At 42.1% G+C, this 25,331-nt stretch overlaps 1 long non-coding RNA gene across 1 annotated transcript; it reads right to left on the bottom strand.

Annotated features, from left to right (window-relative positions):
- Window positions 1-20,789: 20,789 nt before the first annotated feature.
- On the bottom strand, window positions 20,790-25,070 carry LOC135269052 (uncharacterized). The gene is made up of 3 exons (XR_010337400.1): window positions 24,773-25,070; window positions 22,922-23,050; window positions 20,790-20,877 (listed from the first exon to the last, which is right to left on the bottom strand). It is a non-coding gene; the product is annotated as an uncharacterized LOC135269052 (long non-coding RNA).
- Between the last annotated feature and the right edge of the window lie 261 nt (window positions 25,071-25,331).

Here is a 25,331-nt window from a genome sequence, read left to right as displayed (position 1 = left end):
ACTTCCAATACTATGTTGAATAGGAATGGTGAGAGAGGGCACACTTGCCTAGTACCAGTTTTCAAAGGGAATGCTTCCAGTTTTTGCCCATTCAGTATGATATTGGTTGTGGGTTTGTCATAAATATCTTTTATTATTTTGAGATACGTTCCATCAATGCCTAGTTTAATGAACGTTTTTAGCATAAAGGGCTGTTGAATTTTGTCAAAGGCCTTCTCTACATCCATCAAGATGGTCATGTGTTTTTTTTCCTTTGGTCCTGTTTATGTGATAGATTATGTTTATATATTTGTGTATGTTGAACCAGCCTTGCATCTCTGAGATGAAGCCTACTTGATCATGATGGATAAGCTTTTTGATGTTCTGTTGCATTTGTTTTGCCAATATTTTATTGAAGATTTTGGCATCGATGTTCATCATGAATATTGTCCTGAAGTTTTCTTTTTTAGTTGTGTCTCTTCCAGGTTTGAGTATCAGGATAATGTTGGTCTCATAAAATGAATTAGGGAGGATTCCCTTTTTTTCTATTTTTTGGAATAGTTTCTGAAGAAATGGTACCAGCTCAACTTCAGGTCTTATTATTGCTCTATTCGGGATTCAGCTTCTTCCTGGTTTAGTCTTGAGAGAGTTTAAGTGTCCAGGAATTTATCCATTTCTTCTAGATTTACTGGTTTATGTGCATAGAGCTGTTTGTGGTAATCTTTGATGGTAGTTTGTATTTCTGTGAAATCGGTGGTGATATCCCCTTAATTTTTTTGCATTTACTTGATTCTTCTCTCTTTAGTTTGCTGGTCTTTGTGGGAGTGGGACCCACCAAGCCATTTTACTTGGCTCCCTGCCTTCAGCTCCCCCTCTTTCTGGGGAGTGGCAAGCTCTGTCTCACAGGCACTACAGGCACCAACCAAAACAGCCATCCAGATTTGCATTGCAACCTGCATCGCCTACTGGAATGGGCACTCATATCTGTACTAATAACTCATGGCACTTGTTGGCCCAGTGGGGATCTCCTGGTCTGTGGGTTGTAAAGACCATGGAGAAGTGCAGTATCTGAACCAGAGTGCCAGAGGGGAAAAGTCCCTGATGGCCTCCGTTGGGAGAGAGGGGAGTCCTCCAGCCAGTTGCAATTTCTAGGTGAGAGGCAGTGCCATGCCCTGCCTTGGTTTGCCCTCTGTGGGCTACACCCACTGTCCAACCAGTCCCATTGAGATGAACCTGGTACCTCGGTTGGAAATGCAGAGATGATTCACCTTCTGCATCACTCTCACTGGTAACTGTGCTCTGGAGCTTTTCCCATTCAGCCATCTTGGTGGAAGTCCCCCAATTGAATGTTTTATAATCTTTTGGGTATATACCCAGTAATGGGATTGTTGGGTCAAATGGTATTTCTAGTTCTAGATCCTTGAAAAATCATCACACTGTCTTCCACAATGGTTGAACTAATTTACACTCCCACCAACATTGTAAGAGAATTTTTATTTTTCCACATCCTCTCCAGCATCTGTTGTCTTTTGATTTTTTAATGATCACATTCTAACTGGCATGAGATGACATCTCAATGTGGTTTTGATTTGCATTTTTCTAATGACAAGTGATGATGAGCTTTTTTTCATATGTTTGTTGGCTGCATAAATGTTTTCTTTTGAGAAGTGTCTGTTCATATCCTTCATATGCTTTTTGATGGGGTTGTTTGCTTTTTTTCTTGTAAATTTAAGTTCTTTGTAGATTCTGGATAGTAAGCTTTATAGGATTGCAGGTTTTCATTTCATAATTTGGCTTTGTTGGCATTTTGGTAAGCACAATTGGTCCCTGATATGACCGTTTAGAGTACCCAGCAGGGAACCATGTTGTACAGTACCTACAGTCCTTTTCTGGGGTTGCAGGGGTGCAAGGTGGAGCAACTCTTGGCTTACACACATACTTATGAAGTTTGCTATGATGTCTTTCCCAGGTTAGGTTACCATAGATAGCAGAATAGACTATGCCTGAGTATGTTGCTTGGCAGGCATCAAAATACAAAGGATCCCTTATGGAATGGTGGGACCTCAGTCCTGTTTCAAAGAGGACATTCTTTTGACTCCATTCATATTTCAAACCAGGTCCCATGCACAGACTTAGGGACATAACATACATAAGGTGGCCATTGCCTGAGTTACAAACTGAATAAATTGTTCAATTGTAAGTATAAGCCCCTAGCTGAGTCTCTGTACACTTATAATATGTTTGATGCAACAAGGTCTTAACTACTGTATTCCCAATCCAAGTAGTCTGCAGGCAGTAAGTACATTTTTTTACCAGTTTCCCTTCCTTTTGTACAGATAATGAAGTTAACAATAGAATAAAAATTAACATTTCTATACCACTACACAGGGGCAGAGTAGTGTCCTTTTCTTGGACATAAGGGTTGGCAAAGATGACACCATAGTAATAGAATAGTTAACAATACTATAATAGCAATTAGACATAAAATTTCAGACTACAATGAATTTTGATGACTTCTTAAGCTTCAGTCATGCGTTGACTGGTCAGCTTCCGGTGGTGTGACTAGAGCAGGGCTGCCACCTTCATTGGCAGTTGGTCTCATCTCAGGATCAGCTTGTTTGGGTGTTCAGGATCTTGTTCACTTCTCCTGGGCTGCTGTGGGTTTTAAGTGGCTATGATGAATCCAGGGCACAATGCCTGCAACCTTAACAGTAGTCAGGTTCAACAAAATTACAATATGGGGCCCATTTTAAGTTGGCGCTAAGGTAGTCGGGTTCCACTTTTTAACCTAAACTGAGTCTCCAGGTTTGAAGAGATGTACTGGGTCTCTTAGGCTGATAGGTAATTTTTCTTTAATCCAGCCTTGTATTTCTTGCATAGTCATGCCTAAGGCCTGCATTTCATTTCTTAGGGTTAATTCTTTTAAGTCTCTCATGTCCCCTTTAATTTGGGTGATGATTGGTGGTGGCTGGCCAAACAAAATTTCATAGAGTGAATACTTCATCTGTTAGGTGGGAGCACACCTGATTCGGAGAAGAACCATGGGCAAGACCTGATCCTATTGCAGATGGGTTTCCTGGCAGAATTTCTTTAATAGTTGTTTGAGCATTCAATTTATATGCTCAACTTTTCCAGGGCTCTGTGGGAGATAGGCAGTATGCAATTTCCAGTTTATTTTCAACAGCCATGTTAGGTCTTGGAAAATTTTGGCTACAAATTTTGAGCCATTGTCTGAGCCTATAGTTGAAGGTAGCCCAATCTGGGGATAATATCTTTTAATAATATTCTAGTTACTTCACTTGCCTTTTCTGTCCTTGTGGGGAAAGCCTCTACCCAACACAAGTAGGTACAGACAGACAGTAATATATAGCAATAGCCTCCTGCTGATGGCAATTCTGTAAAATCTACAAACAAATTTTCACAAGATGCTGCTCCTGCTTCTTGAATTCCTGGAGGCCAGGTTGACCCTTGTTGTGGGTTGCTGTAAGCACAGATTAAGGATTGTTCATAAATGGCTCGGGAGATGACAGTGAGCTGTGACACATAGAGGTGGTGCCTCCTCAGCGTTTCTAGTGCTGTTTACAAACCTGGGCCCTATTACTTCAGGAATAGCTAATCTTCCATCTGATAATTTCCACATCCTTCTTTAGTATAGGCTCAATTTTCTTGAGCAAACCAGGTCTTCTCATTTTGGGGGTAATTTTTTTCTAGAGGGAAGGGTTCTGTTAGGAGAGGCAGGGCGCATGCTGTCTTTCCGGCCACTATGCTAGAAGGTGGGGTATTCATTGCTGCACATCTAGCTTCTGCATCTGCTTTTCTGTTTTCTTGGCCTCTAGGGTTTCACCTTTCTGATGGCCTCAGCAGTGTATGACAGCTATCCCTTTGGTTCCCATATCGCATCTAAAAGTTGTAAGATCTCTTCTGGATACTTTACACTTGTTCCTTGAGCAGTTAAGTGTCCTCTTTTTTTTTGTATATGCTCTCATGTACATGCAGTGTAGCAAAAGCATACTTTGAGTCAGTGTATATGTTCTCTCTTTTACCCTTAGTTAGCAACAGTGCTCTTGTTAAGGCTATTAATTCTGTTCTCTTGGCTGATGTTCCTATCAGCAGTCTTTGGGACTCTACTATTGAATCTAAAGTTACAAATGCATATCCAGCCAGCCAGACTCCTTCTGTTTCAAAGCTACTACCATCTGTAGAGTATTCAACATCAGGACTTTGGAGGGGGCGATGTGTGAGATCTTTCTTGCCAGAGAAAACTTTATCTACTGTTTTTATGAAGTCATGAAGGGGAGCTCCCGACTCTAGTGGGAGCAAAGTAGCAGGGTTAAGAGTGTTTACAGTTTCTGAAGTTATGCTGGGATTTTCACATGAATCCCTGGTATTGGGTCATCCAAGGATTTGGCAGCCAGTGATGTCCTCTTTGATCCATTAGCATTAGGACAGAGTGCAGCACCCAACTGCTATCCTAAGGTCAGTTTATCAGCTTCCTGTATGAGCATGGCTGTAGCAGCAAGGGCCTTAAAGCAGAGTGGCCAGACCGGGTGCAGTGGCTCATGCCTGTAATTCCAGCACTTTGAGAGGGTGAGGTGGGTGGATCACGAGGTCAAGAGATCAAGACCATCCTGGCCAACATGGTGAAACCCCATCTCTACTAAAAATACAAAAATTAGCTGGGCATGGTGGCATGTGCATGTAGTCCCAGCTACTCAGGAGTACTGAAGCAGGAAAATTGCTTGAACCCAGGAGGCAGAGGTTGTAGTGAGCCAAGATTATGCCACTGCACTCCAGCCTGGTGCCTGGCAAGAGTGAGACACTGTCTCAAAAAAAAAAAAGCAGGGTGGCCATACCTGAGCTACTGAGTTGAGTTGCTTAGATATGTAGGCTACTGAGTGGTGCCATAATCTTAGAATCTGAGTTCAGTTGCTTAGATAGGTTGGGTGGTGCCATAATCTTAGAATCTGAGTTAAGGCCCCAATAGCCATGCCCTTTTCCTCATATATGTAAAGGAACAAGGACTTAGTTATGTCCAGCAGTCCTAAGACGGGGGCCCTAACTAGAGCTGCTTTGATTGCATTAAATGGTTTTTGTTGCTCAGGTCCCCAGATAAAGGGTTCCTGTTTCCCCCCTTTGGTGACTTCATGTAATGATTTTTGCCATTAGTGAGAAATTTGAAATCCAAATACAGCCAAACGTTGCTGCCCCTAGGACCTCTCTTACTTTTCATCAGGAGGTTGGGGTTAGAATTCTACAGACTGCTTCCTTGCACGCACTACCTAGCATACCCTGCCCTTGGCTTAGGACAAACCCCAAGTATGTGATGCTCCCACAACAAACCTGGGCTTTCTTTCTGGATGCTTTATACCTGCCTTCCATGGAAGGTAGAGAAGGTCTTGAGTTCCTCTGTGACAATTCTCTAAAGTGGGGGCTGCTAAAAGAATATCATCCACGTACTGCAGGAGGACACAGTCTTTGTTTGGTGGGGTGTAGACATTGACGTCAGATGCTAGGGCCTCACTGAATATAGTGGGGGAGTTCTTGAACCCTTGGGGAAGCCTGGTCCAAGTAAGTAGCTGCCATTCTTCAGCTTGTGGTACTGTGAGGGCTAATACCATAACTCTTGATTGGTTAAAATCTAGAGTTGTGTCCCCTCTGTTTTAAAGAAAATCTGTGCTTGTAACTTTTGAAGCAAATCCATTTTTTTTTTTTTTTGAGATGGAGTTTTGCTCTTGTTACCCAGCCTGGAGTGCAATGGTGCAATCTGGGCTCACCACAATCTCCGCCTCCTGGGTTCAGGCAATTCTCCTGCCTCAGCCTCCTGAGTAGCTGGGATTACAGGCACGCGCCACCATGCCCAGCTGATTTTTTGTATTTTTAGTAGAGACAGGGTTTCACCATGTTGACCAGGATGGTTGATCTCTTGACCTCATGATCCACCCACCTTGGCCTCCCAAAGTGCTGGGATTACAGGCTTGGACAGGACTGCTGGGGAGATACAGGAATTCATGCTGGACCTCCCACCCTCCAATAACACATCTTTTTGACTGGCAGAAGGGTCTTTTCTTCTGACACTCCTGTGGCCCCAATAATGATGGTATAAGTTTTAGACAGTGGCCCCACCATTTTGTCACCACCGAATGCTCAGCACCTATGTTTACCAGAAAATGTATTTATTGGCCCCCTATCTCTACCCTGACCATACACCCTCCGGGCCTAGAGAAATGGAGTGTGGTCTGTTTCAGTCTTCATAGCTGTCTACACCAGCCAAGCCAATTAAGCCTGTGTCCTGATTATTTGGCTGACTTTCTGCTGATGGTCTAGACACTGTATGGGGGTAAAACTGTTGGCTGTGTGGGGCTACCTGATCTTCATATACTACTCTGGGCACTCATTTTTTCAATGTCCTTTCTTCTTGCACACCACACATTGATCTCTCTCTAATCCGGACCAAGTTTTAGGCCCCAGTCTGACTACGCCTTTCCCACGCCCTCTTGCGTATCCTCTTCCACATCCTCTCATTACACCAGATCCCCTCTCAACTAAGGCAGCCGCTAACTAGTTTGCCTTTTCTTTTGCCTTGTGCTTCGCCTTTCTTTCAGCTTCTTCCTCTAGATTGTGAAACACCTGTGTATCCACCTGTATGCATTTGGTAGCATCCTTGCTCTCAAATCCTTCTAGCTTCTGTAGCTTCCACCTAATGTCTCCTTGTGTCTGGCTGATAAGCCACATTCACCATACATTGCTTGGCAGGGGCTTCTGGGTCAAATGGGGTATAAAGCCAGCATACTTCACAGAGCCTCTCATAAAATTCACTTGGGCTTCAATCAGGTTTTTGGCAGACCTCTGAGACTTGCCCTATATTTATTATCTTCTTCCAGCTGCCTTCATCCCATTTAAAAGTGCAGCCCTGTATGTTTGTAGGTTTCCCAGCTCCTCCTCTTTATTGGGGTCCCACTTAAAGTCTATGTGAGGGAAATGTTGCACTGCATATTGCAAGGTATCATCAGTGCCTGCTGGTGCATTATTTTCTAGCCATTGCAGAGCTGCTTGGTTTATTTTCCTGCACTCTTCTGTATTAAATGATGTTAACAGCAGTTCTTGGCATTCCAGCCAATTAGGATTATGAGTAGCAAACATGGACTGTATCAGATCAATTAGTGCTTGGGGCTTCTCTGTGAAGAAGGGGGTGTGTTGTTTCCAATTTAAAAGGTTGATAGTGGAAAAGGGCTGGTGGACAAAGATTCTTTGCTCACCACGAACCTGCCTCTGCTCATCTAGATAGGCTGGTGCCCGTGTTTCACAGAGAGGCATCTGCAAAGCCTGAGTACAGCAACATCAGAAATTAATTAGCCACATCATTCTTTTTCTCTTTCTCTCTTCTTTCCTTATGTGGGGGAGACAGTGAGCTGCCCTCTGAATCTGACTCTACTTGAGACCCTGGGCCTAGGCCTGGCACAGCATGGGCTCCTGACCCTCGCTCTTCACCTTGCCTCAGGTGTGCTAGGGATGGATAGATTGGAGCATAAGGAGATGGAACTTCTCTTTCTTCAGGGGGAGCCTGTAAAGTTGGTTTCTCTGGTGCCTCTTGCCCTTCCTTCTCTTACCTTGTGAGCTTGGGGTCTGTAGGTTTCTTGGCCTCCTTTCCCTCCACGTGCCACTGAGGCTTTGCAGTAGGTGGCTAGACAAGGTTGCAAACACTTAGGGCATATCTAGGTTACATTTAGCCATGACTCAATATATGGAAACTGATCTGAATGCCCTGGTTGTCCTCCGACTTCAGTCATCACCCTAAACACACGGCCAATGGTTTGTCTATCATTCCCTTGGCCAGCCATTCAAACTTAAAGGAAGGCCATTTTTTTTTTGAGATGAGGTTTCACCATGTTGTCCAGGTTGGTCTTGAACATGTGAAGAACATGCAGGATTGTTGCATAGGTACATACATGGCAATGTGGTTTACTGCCTCCATCCCCATCACCTATATCTGGAATTTCTCCCCATGCTATCCCTCCCTACCTCACACTGTCCCTCCCCTAGTTCCCCCCACAGACCCCAGTGTGTGATGCTCCCCTCCCTGTGTCCATGTGTTCTCATTGTTCAACATCTACCTATGAGTGAGAACATGCGGTGTTTGACTTTCCGTTCTTGTGTCAGTTTGCTGAGAATGATGGTTTCCAGGTTCATCCATGTCCCATATATATATGTGTGTGTGTGTGTGTGTGTGTACATATGTATATATACACTTCAAGTTATGGGGTACATGTGCAGAACGTGCAGGTTTGTTACACAGGCATACACATGCCATGGTGGTTTTCTGCATCCATCATCCCTTTATCTACATTAGGTATTTTGCCTAATGCTGTCCCTCTCTTTACCTCCTAGCCCTGATAGGCCCCATTGTGTGATGTTCCCCTCCCTGTGTTTATGTGTTCTCATTCTTCAACTCTCACTTATGAGTGACAACATGTGGTGTTTGGTTTTCTGTTCTTGTGCTAGTTTGTTGAGAACGATGGTTTTCTGCTTCATCTGTGTCCCTTCAAAGGACATGACCTCATCCTTTTTTTATGGCTGTATGGTATTTCATGGTATATATGTGCCACATTTTCTTTATCTAGTCTATTATTGATGGGCATTTGGCTTGGTTCCATGTCTTTGCAATCGTGAACAGTGCCACAGTAAACATACATGTGAATGTGTCTTAATAATGCAGGGATTTATAATCCTTTTGTTATATACCCTATAATGGGATTACTGGGTCAAATGGTATTTCTGATTCTAGATACTTGAGGAATCAACACATTGTTTTCCACAATCAAAAATTAGTAAATTGAATCATTTACACTTCGTCACATTCAGGTACACCTATCAAACGTAGATTAAGTCTTTTCACATAGTCCCATATTTCTTGTTGACTTTGTTCATTCCTTTTTACCCTGTTTTCTCTAATCTTGACTTCTCGTTTTATTTTATTGAGTTCATCTTCGACCTCTGATATCCTTTTTTCTACTTGGTCAATTTGTCTGTTGAAACTTATGCATGCTTCATGAAGTTCTCGTGTTGTGTTTTTCAGCTCCATCAATTCACTCATATTCCTCTCTAAGTTGTCCATTCTTGTTAGCATTTCGTCAAGTCTTTTTTCAAGGTTCTTAGTTTCTTTGCATTGGGTTAGAACATGTTCTTTTAGCTCACAGAAGTTTCTTATTATCCACTTTCTGAAGGCTGATTCTGTCATTTCATCACACTCATTCTCCATCCATTCTTGTTCCCTTGCTGGTTAGGAGTTGTGATCCCTTGTAGGAGGAGAGGTGTTCTGGTTTCGGGTGTTTTCATCCTTTTTGCACTGGTTTCTTCCCATCTTTGTGGATTTATCCACCTGTTGACTTTGTAGTTGCTGAATTTCTGATTTTGGTAAGTTTACGTCTGCATCAGCAGAACTCATAACCCCCCTTTTTTTTCCCCCAGGTGTTCTGTCCCAGGGAGTTAGGGCTTCATGAGTTTCCGCTGTGCTGCTGCTGTTTTCCCTGCCCACAAGGAGGCAGCCTAGTCACTCTCAGCCTGCAGAGGCTTCGCTGAGCTGCTGTGGCCTCTGCCCAGCTGCCATGGGAACTTCCCTGCAGTCCTGTTTATATGGGTGTAGTTAGAACTGCTTCCGCTATGTTGGCCCTCCTCTGTTGTGATGGATTCTCTCTGTAATGGTGGGTTGCCTTGGCAACAGCAGGTTGCCTTGGGAACTGCAGGCTACCTCCGTAATGGTGGATGCCCCTCCTCCACAGAGCTGGACCACCCCGGGTTCAGTTGTACTTGCCGTGAAAGTCTCAACCCAGAGCATTTCCAATTGCTGTTTTTTTGTTTTTGTTTTTGTTTTTGTGGGGGTGGGACCAGCCGGGCCTGGTCACCTGGCTCCCTACCTCAGAGCCTTTTGTTTTTTAGTTGAATGGTTGGCTCTCTACCAGGTGACCTGGTCGCCTGTTGAATAGGTGCTGGGATCTGTGTGATTTCCCATGTAGTGACCCACTGCGCTGGCTGAAACCACAGCTCTGAGATTCGTCGTGCTTTTTTGCCCAGGAATCTCCTGGCCTGGATCCCTGCTTCAGCTACCGTTGCTGGCTAAGAGGGGACAAAGTCTTGTTTACTCTGACCTGGGAGCTGCTGCGCTGGCTGAAACCGCAGCTCTGAGATTCATGGTGCTTTTTTGCCCAGGAATCTCCTGTCCTGGCTCCCTGTTTCAGCTCCCCTTGCTGGCTAAGAGGGGACACCGTCTCGTTTACTCTGCACCGGGAGCCACTGTGCCAGCTGAAACTGTGGCTCTGAGATTTGTGGTGCTTTTTTGCCTGGGAATCTCCTGGCCTGGCTCCCCATTTCAGCTCCCCCTTGCTGGCTAAGAGGGGACACAATCTCGCTCACTCTGCACTGGGAACCGCTGCACCAGGGTGCAGGCCAAACAGCCGCACCAGCCAAAACAGCCGAGCTGGTGACCTGTGGGGCTCCTCCGCCTGTGAATCTCCTGGTCTGTGGGCAGTAAAAATCCGTCTGGAAATGGGGCATCCACTCACCCTCTGCGCTTTCACTCAGACCTGCAATCCCGAGCTCCTCCTAACTGGCCATCTTGGATCTCTCTTCACTAGATTCATTCTTATTTGCAAGTTTCATTTCCCCTATTTTAATGTTTTTGATGTAACTTAATGGTAAAATCTCAGACAGTTCTGGGTGTAAAAGCTATCCTTCCCACAGAACATGCATTGTCCTTACTTATCCCAATGCAGAAAGATACCCGACGTCTTATTCTTAATCTCTCAGTTTAGAGCAAAAGGGCTCTGGATGAGCCACAGAGAGAATGCTCTTCTGTCCTGTGCTAAAGGAGACCACTAGGCAAGGAAGGATCAGATGGGCTCCCTTTGACCTCTCTTGGAAACCACTTATGCAAATTTCTCACAGCCACCAACGTTACCATAATAGCAATTGCTGGGTCCACACACTTGATCATGGAATTCTAAATGCAGCCCTGATCCTCAACTCCAACTCTCAAACCTGTCTCTCAGAGCAGATTTGAAAAGTAGTAAAACATTCCTTTGGTTGCTAGACCGATGTAAAAAAAAAAAAAAAAAAAAAATATATATATATATATATATATATATATATATATATCATAAACTTAAGAAGAAAGCAGTAAAATAGCATTTGGGGGTAGTCTAAGCCATCTGAGAGTTTTCTGAGGGTCTTGTTTAAACTGTGGTTCTTGGTTTATTGACTCTTCTGAGAGTATAATGGAAGCTATCAACACACTCCCCAGCAATATGCAGTTCACATATGAACAAGTCCATGAAACTATACATTGGATGCTAAGTCAGGAAGTATGCTGAGCTACATCTGCTTATGAAACCCTTGAATGTGTTCCAGATGGAAGAAGGTGTGGAGGTAGCAGGGTGGCGGGGAGTCAGGTGCACTTCAGAACTATGAAGAATGAGGAGACAAATTATCACCCAGCCACTCATCCTGGCAAAAGTCCTTAGATCCATTCATCTCTATTGGTCACACAGATAACCATGGTCAGATAGATGGCTAGTGAAAGCTGTGCACTAGACAGGTAGGCAGTGGTTAGAATGTTGCTCAGTCAGACAAACAAATACCAAGTTGAGGTTAGAGCCCAAAGGCTCAGTATTGTCTCCACATTCAGAGTGGGAAAATCTGGTCTGAAGAAAATCACACATAACCCCATATTGTGGCATCCAAAGACCTTTTTAAGCAGATGGAAAGAAAACCTGGAGATGCATGGGTATCCAAGTGAGACTTCCACTTTCTGGAAACAAAGAGAGCCCTGCTGTTGAAGAACCACCAGGCAGGGAGGAGGCAAAATCAGAGCTCAGGGAGCTGCCCCCAAGGCAGTTGGTAAAGTTAAGGTTATTCTGAGGAACTGTCCAGAAGACAGAAAAGCAGGTGCAACCTGAGCCCTGAGCCCTGGACTCTGGCCTGACCTTGGAAAGATCCAGGTAAGCAAGAGAAAGTGTTTTGCCCTCAGGTAATGCAAATCCAGTCAGAACACAAAACTTCTGTATGGGGGTGGGGGAAACTAACAAATGGAATAAATAAAACCTTTAACAAAAAATATATGGGGAAAAAAACTTTAAGAAATAGAAAAATGTTGGATTTTTTTGTTTTGTTCTTAAAAGAGGGTCTTGCTGTCACCTAGCCTGGATGGCAGTGGTGCAATACACGGCTCACTGTAGCCTTGACTTCCCTGGGGCTCAGGCAATTCTCCCAGCTCAGCCTCCTGAGTAGCTGAGTCTACAGGCACATGCTACCATGCCCAGCTAATTTTTTGTATTTTTTTGTAGAGACAGGCTTTCACTATGCTGCCCAGGCTGGTCTCAAACTCCTGGGTTCAATCAATCCACCCACTTTAGCCTCCCAAAGTGCTAGGATTAAAGGCATGAACCAATGTGCCCAGTCTAAAGCACTGTTCTTTATTAAATGTATTATAGGCTGGGCATGGTGCTCACACCTGTAATTGCAACACTGTGGGAGGCCGAGGTGGGTAGATCACAAGGTGAGGAGTTCAAGACCAGCCTGGCCAACATGGTGAAACCTTGTCTCTACTAAAAATACAAAAATTAGCCGGGTGTGGTGGCGCATGCCTGTAATCCCAGCTACTTGGCATGCTGAGGCAGGAGAATTGCTTGAACCCAGGAGGCGGAGGTTACAGTGAGCCGAGATTGCACCATTGCACTCCAGCTCTGGGTGACACAGCAAGACTCCATCTAGGAAAAAGAAATAAATAAAAGTATTATAAAGCCATACTAACTAAAACATTACCTTTTGTATGAGCACAAAGAAGTCAGTGAAATAAATGTCAGAAACATAAAGGATATTAGTATTTGTTGGCTTAGTAATACTACCACAAGAACATGATAGCATGATGGTGCAGGCCTTTAGGGTATCTAGAAGAAAGGAGTCAATGCTGCCTTGTACAACACTCAGACTCTGTATGCCTTTCAAATGTCCACATGGACATAGGGACAGATCAATGAACAATTTAACTTAATAAACATAGTTTAAATGTAAGATATACATAAGATAATGGTAATTTCCAAGTGATTTTCTTGTGCTGATGCAATGAAAGTGCAATGAAGCAGAGAATCATTGTTTCTTACAATGGAATAGTGAATAACTTCAAAGGATCAGGCTCACTACATGGAGATTTCTAGGGATGGAAACACAGCTACCCATCAATCAATTTTTCCTAAAAGCATATGCTCCCCAGAGACTGCTATTAATATTTATGAATTAATAATTCTTCAAAAAGGTATGCCTGAGCTGGTTAAACCCCCTTCAGCTCTAAGAAATAGAAAATCCCAACTCAATCAGTATAATGAGGAAAAAAAACTATTATTTCATATAACAGGGTTGGCTAGTTCACCTGCTGGAGACATCACCGATCTAACTGCTTCCCAGTTTTGTGTTCTGCTATTGTCAGATCTTACCTCAAGACCAAAAAACAGAATCATATGTCTAGACATATGAACATCTAGCAAAATAAAAGGGCTATCTTATGTAATCTGTTAATCATTATGAAATCCTGTTGTCTCAAATTTCATTAAGCATTCTCAGTACTTCGCTGGACAGGAAACGTTTTTTAAAATTAGGGTGAACTAACAATTCTAGATAGACAATGAAACAAAATCAAGGTTCTACTGGCATGGAATAAGTGGGGGATAACTGTTGAGTAGCAAATCAAAAACCTGCAAAAACTCCTATAAATCTGTTGCAAGGAATAATGCTCCTCATAATAGAGTTAACACTTGGAATGTTCTATACACTGGTCTAAGTACTTTATTTACTAACTTCCTAATCCTCACTGGAACTCTGTGAGGGAGGTAACACTAGTATCATCATTTTGCAGAAGAGGAAACTAAAGAATATATGTTCAAGGATTTGCTCCAGGTCACACAACTAATATGGAACAGACCTGGGATTTGAGCCCAAGAAGTCTAGTTTCAAGGTCTGTGTTCCTAACCACTATATCAAGGGGTAAGCAAACTTTGGCCCAGAGGCCAAATCTGGTCGAGAGTCTCTTTTTCAATGATCCATGAGCTAAGATTGGGGGATGGGGGATTTAAAAAAAGTGACAGAAATCAATATGTGTCTTGGAAGGTTAAAAGTATTTATAGCATTTTATAAAAATTTTTGGCCAACTCCTGTACTATACCATGGTTTCCAGTACTAGGAAGTAACGGCAAATAACAACATAGATATGCTACATACAAATAGTTCCTGGGTTATATACAAGTGAAGCTCCGCACACTTGAGGCTTCCCATATAGACATTTCAAGATATTGAAAGATGGGTGGTTTTCTTACTAAGCATTTTATGGGATAGTACAATGAGCATTACCATTCTCAGTTGTTTTCTTAAACTAATTCAGGTTTGCTAAACGTAAAAATTATGTACTTGATCACTAAATTTTTTATGTAAATAATTGTTTTTTAAAAAATGTGTGGCTAACAAAAACTGTTTGGCATCTTTATTGAAAAGGCAGCTCAGTAAAAATGGTCATTTCTGTTAATATATGCCAGGAAGTTGTAGACGAAATGGTTGTAGTAGGATATTTAAAATGTGTCAAGTTTTGGCTCAATGAAAAGAATTCATTTTTTCCTTCCAGTTTTTTGATGCAAATACATCCTTGTTTCTCTAGTTTCATTTCTTCACCATTCCTCTGTACCTTCCTAGTATTTAGTATAAAGTAATGAAGTCAAACAAACTATATGATGTAAGATTTTTTAAATGTCAGCAGCAAAGTACTTTTTGTGGTTTTCCTTTGTTATGGCACCAGGAAATAATCAATCTATTTTTATGTCTTCCAGCTCAGTTTTGTCTTTTTAAGAAAAATCAGTCTCACCCAAATAAGATTTATTGAAATGTCCCTAAAATGCCCCCTATTTACCTATATCACAAGTGAAACATTCAAAATTTGGAAGCAGTTTGTGGAAATGGGTTTTTTCAATTTAAGCCTGTAAGTATAGTTTGTAATAAAAACCTGTCAATGAAGTAGATATTTTATCACATCTGTGTTAATTTGGGACTGCTAATTTATCATCAATAAAGCATTTGGCTTGAAAATGACATCCATATTTGATGGTCTGGTAATTTCTTTCTCCCATTTTTATGCCACAATAACTGCCCAGTCTTATTGTTGTCCATTATAAATATGTAAAGTTTTACGGACTAAGTAATGTCAAATGATGTCAAATGAGGCAGTGTCAAGCAGATTTGGAGACAAGATGGGAGTGTTTAAATGGAAAAAGAAGCTGTGTGGTCTATGCCAGCCTTGCTTGTAGTTTTGTTGTATATTGATCCCTTTTTACACACTGATTTAGCATCCTGAATTATGATGCAGTAAATTCTTTTTTTAATTATACTTTAAGTTCTGGGGTACACACGCAGAACTTGCAGGATTGTTGCATAGGTACACACATGCCATGGTGCTTTGCTACCTCCATCCCCTCATCACCTACATCAGGCATTTCTCCCAATGTTATCCCTCCCTAAACTCCCTACCCACTGCTATCCCTTCTCTAGCCCCCCAGCCCCCAACATACCCCAGTGTGTGATGTTCCCCTCCCTGTGTCCATGTGTTCTAATTGTTCAACAACCCATCTATGAGTGAGAACATGCAGTGTTTGGTTTTCTGTTCTTGTGTCAGTTTGCTGATGGTTTCCAGATTCATCCAAGTCCCTGCAAAGGACATGAACTCATCCTTCTCCATCCTTCTTATGAGCCAAGTCAGTCAACAGCTATTTATAAGACATGGAAGCTTAGAATTACATTGCTTTAAAGTATGAGGACTTCAATATTATGGCCTAACAACTAGCCAGTATATTTTTCAACACAAGAGCAAGCTGTCTGGTAGATCTCTGGCATTCTAAACCGACAGACCAAGTTCCCCCTTGGTTGTTTAGGCCTCTGTAAAGAAAGAAATGCAATCCAATAATGACAATATTAGCAGTGGAGAAATACCCCCAAACCCCTATTAAAGCTAATTCAGACAGATTTCCTGTACCCTGTAATGATATTTCAAGGCATCTTTTTTGGACCTGTGGTGGATTCAAGTGTGTATAATGGATCATAGAATAATAAGATTTTATCGTTCTTGGAATTGGATTGAAATATCTCTTTATCTCCCACCTCCTTCATTCTGACACATACCCAAGCCCTCTCTGCCCTGATCCCAATGAGACCTCAAAGCACACATCCCTCAGAACCAGTGCACAATGAGGATTCAGCACAGCTCTCACTGCCTTGCCTCACTGGAGTCTTTTGATTACCTTCCAGATATAGTTCTGAACCTTTTCCATGAAACACTAGCAGCCTTGCAAGAATTTTGCCATGACAAAAGTAAAATGAACTGGACTTCCTGATCAACCAGAAATAAACATGAACAGACCTGATCTCAGATCAAATCAACATCTCTACTCCTGCCCTGACAACTATAAATTTAGAAGTTGTCACCACATGAAGTGTCTCATGCACAAATACTTGAACTCTGACTTCCTTTCAACGGCCTTAATAGTGCTGCTTCCCATATCATTTTAACATGTCCTGGTCTTGTAATGCCATAAATGACAAGCTCAACTATGATCATGGTTCTAGTTGCCAAACCTAACTCCATATCACCTCTATCATGTAATAGGCAGCCCTAATGTGGCACACACAAGGTAACTCCCACCCCCACTCCCAGAGCCTCAACTCTCCCAAGCCTTTCCTTCTCTATTCTCCACATTCTTAGAATGTGGAGGCCTACAACCCACTACTGCAAAGTACAGACATGAAAATAATTAACCGTCTCTTCTATTCAGCTGTAACTTATATTCCTTCTGAGGAGAAAAAAATGGAGTGAGAGAAAAAAACCTCCAGGCCCAGAGACCCACATTTCATTGGGAACACTAGGAGTTCTTGGTGGAGATCATTAAAGTGTAGTTTGAAATTTAAAAAAAAAAAGTATCAAGTATTATTTCACATAAAAGACTGTATTAAAATACAAAAAGACTACAGTGATTTACAAGAATTAAGACACAATGGTTATTAAACTAAGGATTTAATGTTTGAGTTTGAGTCTATGGGGTTCCAGTGAAAAAAATCAAATACAGAAATTACCTGCCATGTAAAATACATATAAATCACCCCCAAACCCATAGCTCAAGGACTCTTCATATAGTTTAATTCTGTGTACCTGATTTACTCAGAATATTTGTGATGTTTTATAAAAACACATGTTCTGCAGTGGCCACATTCATAGGAAATCTTTTATGTTTAACAAAAATTTTATTTATTTTTTAATTTTTTGAGACAGAGTCTCACTCTATGGCCCAGGCTGGAGTGCAGTACCATGATCTCAGCTCACTACAACCTCCACCTCCTGGGTTTAAGTAATTCTCCTGTCTCAGCCTCCCAAGTAGCTGGGACTAGAGTCATGCACCACCATACATGGCTAACTTTTTGGATTTTAGTAGAGATGGAGTTTGACCATGTTGTCCAGGCTGCTCTTGAACTCCTGGGTTCAGGCAATCCACCCACCTTGGCCTCCCAAAGTGCTAAGATTATAGGCATGAGCCACCACCCCAACTATGTTTAATAAAAATTTTATTACCACAATGTAAACTTTTTTTTTTTAAGATAGGGTCTCGCTCTGACACCCAGGCTAGAGTCCAGTGGCATGATCACAGCTCACAGCAGCCTCAAACTCCTGACTCAAGCATGATCCTCCTGCCTCAGCCTCCTTGTGTAGCTGGGACATGCACCACATGCCCAGCTAAATTTTTATTTTCATAGAGACAGGGTCTCCCTATGTTGCCCAGGCTGATCTCTCCTGGTCACAAAATCCTCCTACCTCAGCCTCCTAAAGTGTTGAGATAGGAGGCGTAAATCACCATGCCCGGCTATGTAAACATTTTTCTAAAGAAAAAAATAAATCTGTTTTCTAAATTGTTTTCCTTTGTACGAATTCTCTGATATATAACAAAGTATATGATTTTGTGGAAAACTTTCAGAACATCAAATATTTATAAGGTTTTATTCTACTCTTATTTGCCTGAGGTTCAATGAGATACCACCTTATGGTAAAGACTATTTTTTTTTTTTTTTTTTGGTCTTACTCTGTCACCTAGGCTGGAGTGCAGTAGCATGATCTTGGCTCACTGCAAGCTCCGCCTCCTGGTGCCAGCAATTCTCATGTCTCAGCCTCCCAAGAAGCAGGGATTACAGGCATGCACCACCATGCCCAGCTAATTTTTGTATTTTAGTAGAGACAAGGTTTCACCATCTTGGCCATGCTGGTCTCGAACTCCTGACCTCAGATGATCCACCCACCTCAGCCTCCCAAATTACTGGGATTACAGGCTTGAGCCACCACACAGGGCCAAGACTTTTCTACATTTGTTGTCATCTCTGGATTTCTCTAATTACAATGAGTTTGATTTAGGGATGAGGCTTCTAAACATTTGGGATGTTGACAGGAGTTTCAACTCTCCTATGAATTCATCAAGATACAGTGAGTGCTGACCTCTCAATGTAAGGCATCTACATTCTTTTTTTGTTTTTTTTGTTTTGTTTTGTTTTGAGATGGAGTTTTGCACTGTTGCCTGGGCTGTTGTGCAGTGGTGCAATCTTGGGTGGCTGTAAGCTCTGCCTCCTGGGTTCAAGCAATTCTCCTGCCTCAGCCTCCTGAGTAGCTAGGATTACAGATGCCCACCACCACTCCTGGCTAATTTTTTGTATTTTTAGTACAGATGAGGTTTCACTATGTTGGCCACCCTGGTCTCAAAGTTCTGACCTTGTGATCTGCCCACCGCAGCCTCCCAAAGTGCTGGGATTACAGGCATGAGCCACTGCCCCCAGCTGGCATCTATATTCTTACTGACCAGAGAACACAAAAGTTTGCCATGGAGACCAACCTTTCAGACCTAGAAGTGAATTACATCATTTACACTTACATCCCACTGGAAAGATCTCTTTCACATGGTCCCAAGTGGATTTAAGATAGACTGAAATATACAGACTAGCTATGTGCCGAGGGAAAAAAGAAATCCACATGGATGATGATATTGCCAGGGTTTCTCCCTGCATGAGTTCTCTAAAGTAAATTCAAAGTTGACTTCTAGATTTCCCCCATTCATTACATCTAGGGCTTCCCTGGGTATACCTTCTGTCATACCAAAGGCTCTGAATTGTGATATGAGGGTTTCACTGCACTATTTTTACAGTGTTTCTCCTCGGTGTGTTTTCTCTGATGTGTGGCAAGACTTGGTTTCTGGCTGGAGGTCTTCCCACATTCATTACATTTATAAGGTTTCTCCCCTGAGTGAATCATCTTATGTTTAACAAGGGTTGAACTATCATAGAAAGATTTTCCACATTCATTACTTGATAAGGTTTCTCTCCCGTGTGTATTCTCTGATGTACATTGAGGGATGCCTTCTGACAAAAAGTTTTCCCATGTTCTTTATATTTATAGGGTTTCTCCCCTGTATGAAGTCTCTGATGCTTCCTGAGCTGTGACTTTTGGCAGAATGCTTTCCCACATTTGTTACATTCAAAAGGTTTCTCCCTGTACGAATTTTCTGATGTTTACGGAGGTTTGACTTCAGAAAAGTTTTCCTACATTCAACACATGCATAGGGCTTCTCCCCTGTATGGGTTCTCTGATGGTTAAGGAGATCTGACTTCCCAGAGAAGGTCTTCCTACATTCACTGCATTCATATGTTTTCTCCCGGGTGAAGTCTTCAATGTTTCCTGAGGACTGACTTCATATAGTATGCTTTTCTGCATTCTCCACATTGATAGGGCTTCTCCCCTGAGTGTATTCTCTGGTGCACAGTGATTCTGACTTTACACTGAACAATTTCTCACACTCATTACATTTATAGGGTGTTTCTCCAGTGTGAGATCTCTGTTGCACAGTCAGGTCTGACTTTCGGGAGAAAGATTTCCCACATTCACTACATTTATGAGTCTTCTCCCCTGTATGTGTTCTTTGATGTTGACCAAGGGCTGAGTTCTGGTAGAAGGTTTTCTCACACTTAGAACATTCACAGAGTCTCTCTCCTGTGTGGATTCTCTGATGTACAGTGAGGGATGACTTGTGGAAGAAAGTTTTCTTACATTCATCACATTCATAAGGTCTCTCCTGTGTGTGTTCTCTGATGTACTGTGAGGTTGGACTTCTGAAAGAAAGTTTCCCCACATATGTTACGTCCTGGTATTTCTCACCTATGTGAATTCTGTGATATTTCTTCCAGAGGACTGATTTATTACAGGTTTCCTCATATTCACTAAATTCATAGTAATTATTTCTGTAGTAAATCATCTGATGAAACATGAGGTTTGACTCATCCCTGGAGGTTTTCTCACAATAATAATCACAGAGCTTCTCTCTTTTATGAGTTTCCTTACATGTAATGAAGAGACCATTCTTGTGGAAGGCTTTAATGCATTCATTATATTCTAATTGTTCCTCCACAGTATGAATCTCCTGTTGCTGAGTAAAACCTTCATTATGATAGAAGATCTCCTTTTTATTAACTCTTTACATTTCTCTCTAGTATGAGTTTTCTTATGTTTAACATCAGGAAGCAGTTTCTCACACTGAATGGCACTATCAGATTTCTTTACTGAAAAGTTGCTATTATTTGTGGCAAACCCTGACAGATTTTTCAAACTGATTCCACCTAGGTTATATTTACTGGGCATTTTTCTTAAAGAAATAGAGTCTATGCACAGATTACATGTTTTTCTTAATACATTCTCCTGATGTATCCTCATGTTTTTGTTACTGATTAATACAGCTTCCCATAAATGTCTGTCTTGGTTTTCTTTGTGCTCTATCATGCTATCAACTTCCAATTCTGCAAGAAATAAGAAAAACATACCTATGAATCCAAAATTATTTCTTCTAAAACTGGGAAAATAAATAAATGATCTTTACATAGCTGACTCTTTGGTTTTAGATAGAGTCTTTTAGGATAAAAGTAATACCAAAGAAATATTTTCTATTCTTTACTTTTCTGAGGGCCTGTGGGGAAGGGGTGATAAAAGCTACTGTAGTGCAGTGTCAGTGGCTCATGCCTGTAATCCCTGCACTTTGGGAGGCCGAGGCAGGTGGATCAACTGAGGTCACGAGTTTGAAACCAGCCTGGCCAACATGGTGAAACCCTGTCTCTCCTAAAAATACAAAATTAGCCAGGTGTGGTGGCACATGCCTGTAATCCCAGCTAATTGGGAGGCTGAGGCAAGAGAATCACTTGAACCTAGGAGGTAGAGGTTGCAGTGAGCCAAGATCACGCCATTGCATCCAGCCTGGGCAATAAGAGTGAAACTCCATCCCCCCCCCCAAAAAAAGCTACTGTGGTAGGAAAGGGGAGAGTAATTGACAATGGATGCACATATTCGTTTGATGAGTCATGAATATACCTTTCCAAATGGAAATAAACATAAGAAATAGAGGATAGAGGATTTGGTAAGAATGGCTGAATTATAATGAGTGGAATTCACAGTGAGAGATGCTTGATCAGAAGAATATACAGCAAATGTGATGTGGAAAACAAGTAGACAGGTGTTATTCCAAGAAATTATTAGTGGAACAAACACAGGGTGAGGAGGTGGATGAGTCCAGGTGCTGACTCTATTATAATCCCACCTTCACTCTGTATCCAGAATTCAACCACTTTGTACACTCTATCCCCTCAAACCTGGTCTAGGACACTGGTAATTTTCCTGACTGATCTCCTTGTTTCTACTCCCACCTCCCCTCTAAAGGACGTCTCATGGCAGTCAGCTTCCTGCTTCCTGTGTCTCTCTCCGGTGAATATCTAAGTTCCATGAGATCAGGGGACTTTAATTCATCTACTTCTGAATTCCTTTCATTAGAACCATTACTAGCATGAAGCAAGTGATCAATTAATATTGATTAAATAACTTCCTAAAACAAAAGAAGTCCTTGACAATGAAGGGAAAGTGGGCAACTAAGAATGGCAGAGGAAAGGAGACTAAACAAGATAAAATACTTAGGAAATAGGAAGAATGAAATTCAAGGTAAAGGTAATAGGGATTACAGTCAAGCAAAAAAAGAGAACACTTATGTGTTACAGTAATATCCAGTGGTGAAGCTAGTTAGCTGAGACATGCAGGCTAACTATCCTTAGTCACTTCCAAACAGATGGGTCCCCTAAAAAGAGATTACTGAAAAACACTTCAGAAATGTGTATACCTAGGCCAGGTGCAGTGGCTCACATCTGTAATCCCAGCACTTTGGGAAGCCAGGGCAGGTGGATCACCTGAGAGCAGGAGTTCAAGACCAGCATGGCCAACATGGTGAAACCCTGTCTTTAATAAAAATACAAAATATTAGCTGGGCATGGTGGTGGGTGCCTGTAATCCCAGATACTTGGGAGGCTGAGGCAGAAGAATCGCTTGAACCTGGGAGGTGGAGGTTGCAGTGAGCCGAGATGGTGCCAACACACTCCAGCCTGGGCGACAGAACAAGACTCCAAAAAGAAAACAAAACCAGATGCATATACCTAAACTGACAACCTGGGCTCTAATGTCCCCTGGGTTACCTGGGTAACACTGGCTTGTGAATTCTTTCTCTAATATCCATGCTTCTTGCTGCAACTTGAAGATCCCATCTGGTTTGGTAATGCAATGCCCTGATAATGGAAATGACACAGGACACAGGAAAAGTTGCCTAGCTTCAGGCAATCAGAAGAAAAAGTTAGATCCAGCTTTAGAAGCTACAGAATGAAAAGGTCCACTGGAATCATTTGATGGCAAAGTGAAAACAAATATTTTTGGGTCCAAACCAAAATATCAATAAACTCTACAAAGATCCATATGGTTTGGTAACTAAGAAACGACATGCCTGATGCTGTTACTCAGAGAAGTTGTGCTTACCCAGTGAGACTAGGATGCTATAGCTCTCCAGGGATGTGAATCCCTGTATAAAGTCCTCTGTTCAGGGTCCAGTTGACTCCATTCCTCCTGGGTGAAGTTCACAGTCACATCCACAAATGAAATTGATCCCTGTAATAGCACACATCTGATCATCCTGAAGTGTTCAAAAGTAGAAGACAGAAAAGATATGTAGGAACTAATTCTTTGCCATGTTGACTGTTGAGATCATCAGAAAAAGTTAAAAGGTGTTTACTATATTCTCTGTTGTATGTCATATTTTGTGGGATAAAGAAAAATAGTAAAAATATCCAGTTGATTTGCTAATTCATGCATAACACATGCAGATAAAATATAACATGTGCATGACTCTGCCCTAGTTTTTGTGGATACTAAAATACCTAAAACACTTTTTGAGCTTTTTTTTTAACCAGAGTCTCACTCTGTCACCCAGGCTGGAGTGCAGTGACACAATCTCGGCTCACTGCAACTTCGGCCTCCTGGGTTCAAGCGATTCTCCTACCTCAGCCTCCCAAGTAGCTGGACTACAGGCACCCACCACCATGCCCAGCTAATTTTTCTATTTTTAGTAGAGACAGGGTTTCTCCATGTTGACCAGGCTGATCTCAAACTCCTGACCTCAGGTAATCTGCCCACCCTGGCCTCCCAAAATACTGGGATTACAGGTGTGAGCCACCACACCCAGTCAAGTTTGAGCTTTATTTATTTAAATTCCCAAGCTGTTTAGGGAATGGAATTATGTGGCAATTTGGGGATTATTCCTTTAAATAAGTGGTCTCCAAAGTATTTGATGACTCACCCTGCCAGGAAAAAAGTTTTAGCATTCACATATTTGTGACAATAGATAAGTGTGTATGAATATAGATGTATACCCAGATGGTCCACACTTTGCTTGATTCTGATATGCAGGAATTTCAATTATGACAATTCAATTAAATAACACCAGTGTCCTAACAACATAGGTCAGACTTCATCTAGCATGGTATATTATCTGTAGCTGCATAAAGTACAAACTTCATTGCTAGCTCTTAAGTCCACAAATTACCACATTAATAATAGATGCACACCAAGATCAATGAGGAGACAGCAAGAGCCATGCTGAGAATTCACACATGTGAATCTTACAAGATCTCACAGAACGTGGCTCTGCAACTTTTCACTTCCTAATGGTCAATTTCATTTTTCTTTCAGAACTAATCCAGGACTAATTCAACAAATCAGAACACAAATTGTTACCTGCCACATTTGTTCACTGTTGTAGAAGAAATACTCAAGATATTTATTTACTTACATTCCTACTGAGTTGTTAACCCTTACAAATCATGCTGCAGAAGATGATGGGAGTGCTTTGGGGAAATATCTGTTTAAAGAATTGTTTGCTTCTAACTCGGTTGCAACAGAACCTGGCAGGTGACTTACCTGTTAAAAGATGGATAGGTGTTTTCTATTTCTGCTCTGCCACTTACAAACTGGGTGAGTTGACAAATTCTGGGTGAGCCTGGACAGGTTCCTTATACATCCAAGAGTCAAGGTATCTCAGCTTTGCAATGATGCAGTCACAGACACCCCTACTCTCTGCCCCTATAGGGTCAGGGTAGATAAGGTGGCAGCACATCTCTAGAGGGCCCACATCACAATGGATATGATATGAGAGCAACTCGGAATCTGGACAAAGACCATGGAGACTGAATGTGGGGCATGTTTATTAAAGACTGGAGATAGATCTCCTCCAGCTATGCCCAGTGATCTCTCCTTGCAGACCATACCCACACCAACCCTCCAGGATTAATATTTCCTACCAGCCTATCCCTTGCCACCACTCAGTCCACTCACCTGTCTTTTCTGAAAAGTGGTCTAAACCTTTCACCATACTGGGGAGACCTTCTGGACGTGATGGCATTTACAGAGCATCCCTCATTCTAAGCAGGAGGAAGAATTACTTCAGGCTGTGTAAACCGTCAGGCTCTGTTCTTTCTGGCAGTTTCCTGTCTTAGCTCTGCAGTTGGGCTGACAACGTTCAGGTTAGAGGAGCGATCTTCAAAGTGGGATTCCTGTTCCTAGGGCGCCTTCTTCTTACTACACAAGAACTGCTTTCTTCCAAGGAGCTAAAATCTACACTTAAAGGACAAAATAATTTTACTCAGAAGCTTTGCTCAGGATTCCAAATCGTAAAGAATTTACTTGTCTAAACTCTGACGGCACTGACTATGCTGAAGGCTGGACGGTGCAGGAGTCCAAGCAACACAGGCATGCAGCCTGACCCAAGGGCTTGGAGATGCTGAGAAACCCCAGAATACACGACTGCAAGGAGAGACAGCTGCCCTCACTCACTTCAGTATCATTTCAAAAACACAAGATGCTTTTAGGCAGGGTGGTCTACCCTGGTCTTGTG

This window comes from Aotus nancymaae, unplaced genomic scaffold (genome assembly GCF_030222135.1).
Source record: "Aotus nancymaae isolate 86718 unplaced genomic scaffold, 86718_ANA_hifiasm-v0.15.2.pri h1tg000049l, whole genome shotgun sequence".
Lineage (NCBI taxonomy): Eukaryota > Metazoa > Chordata > Mammalia > Primates > Aotidae > Aotus > Aotus nancymaae.
This window is presented reverse-complemented; position numbering and strand designations above follow the sequence as displayed.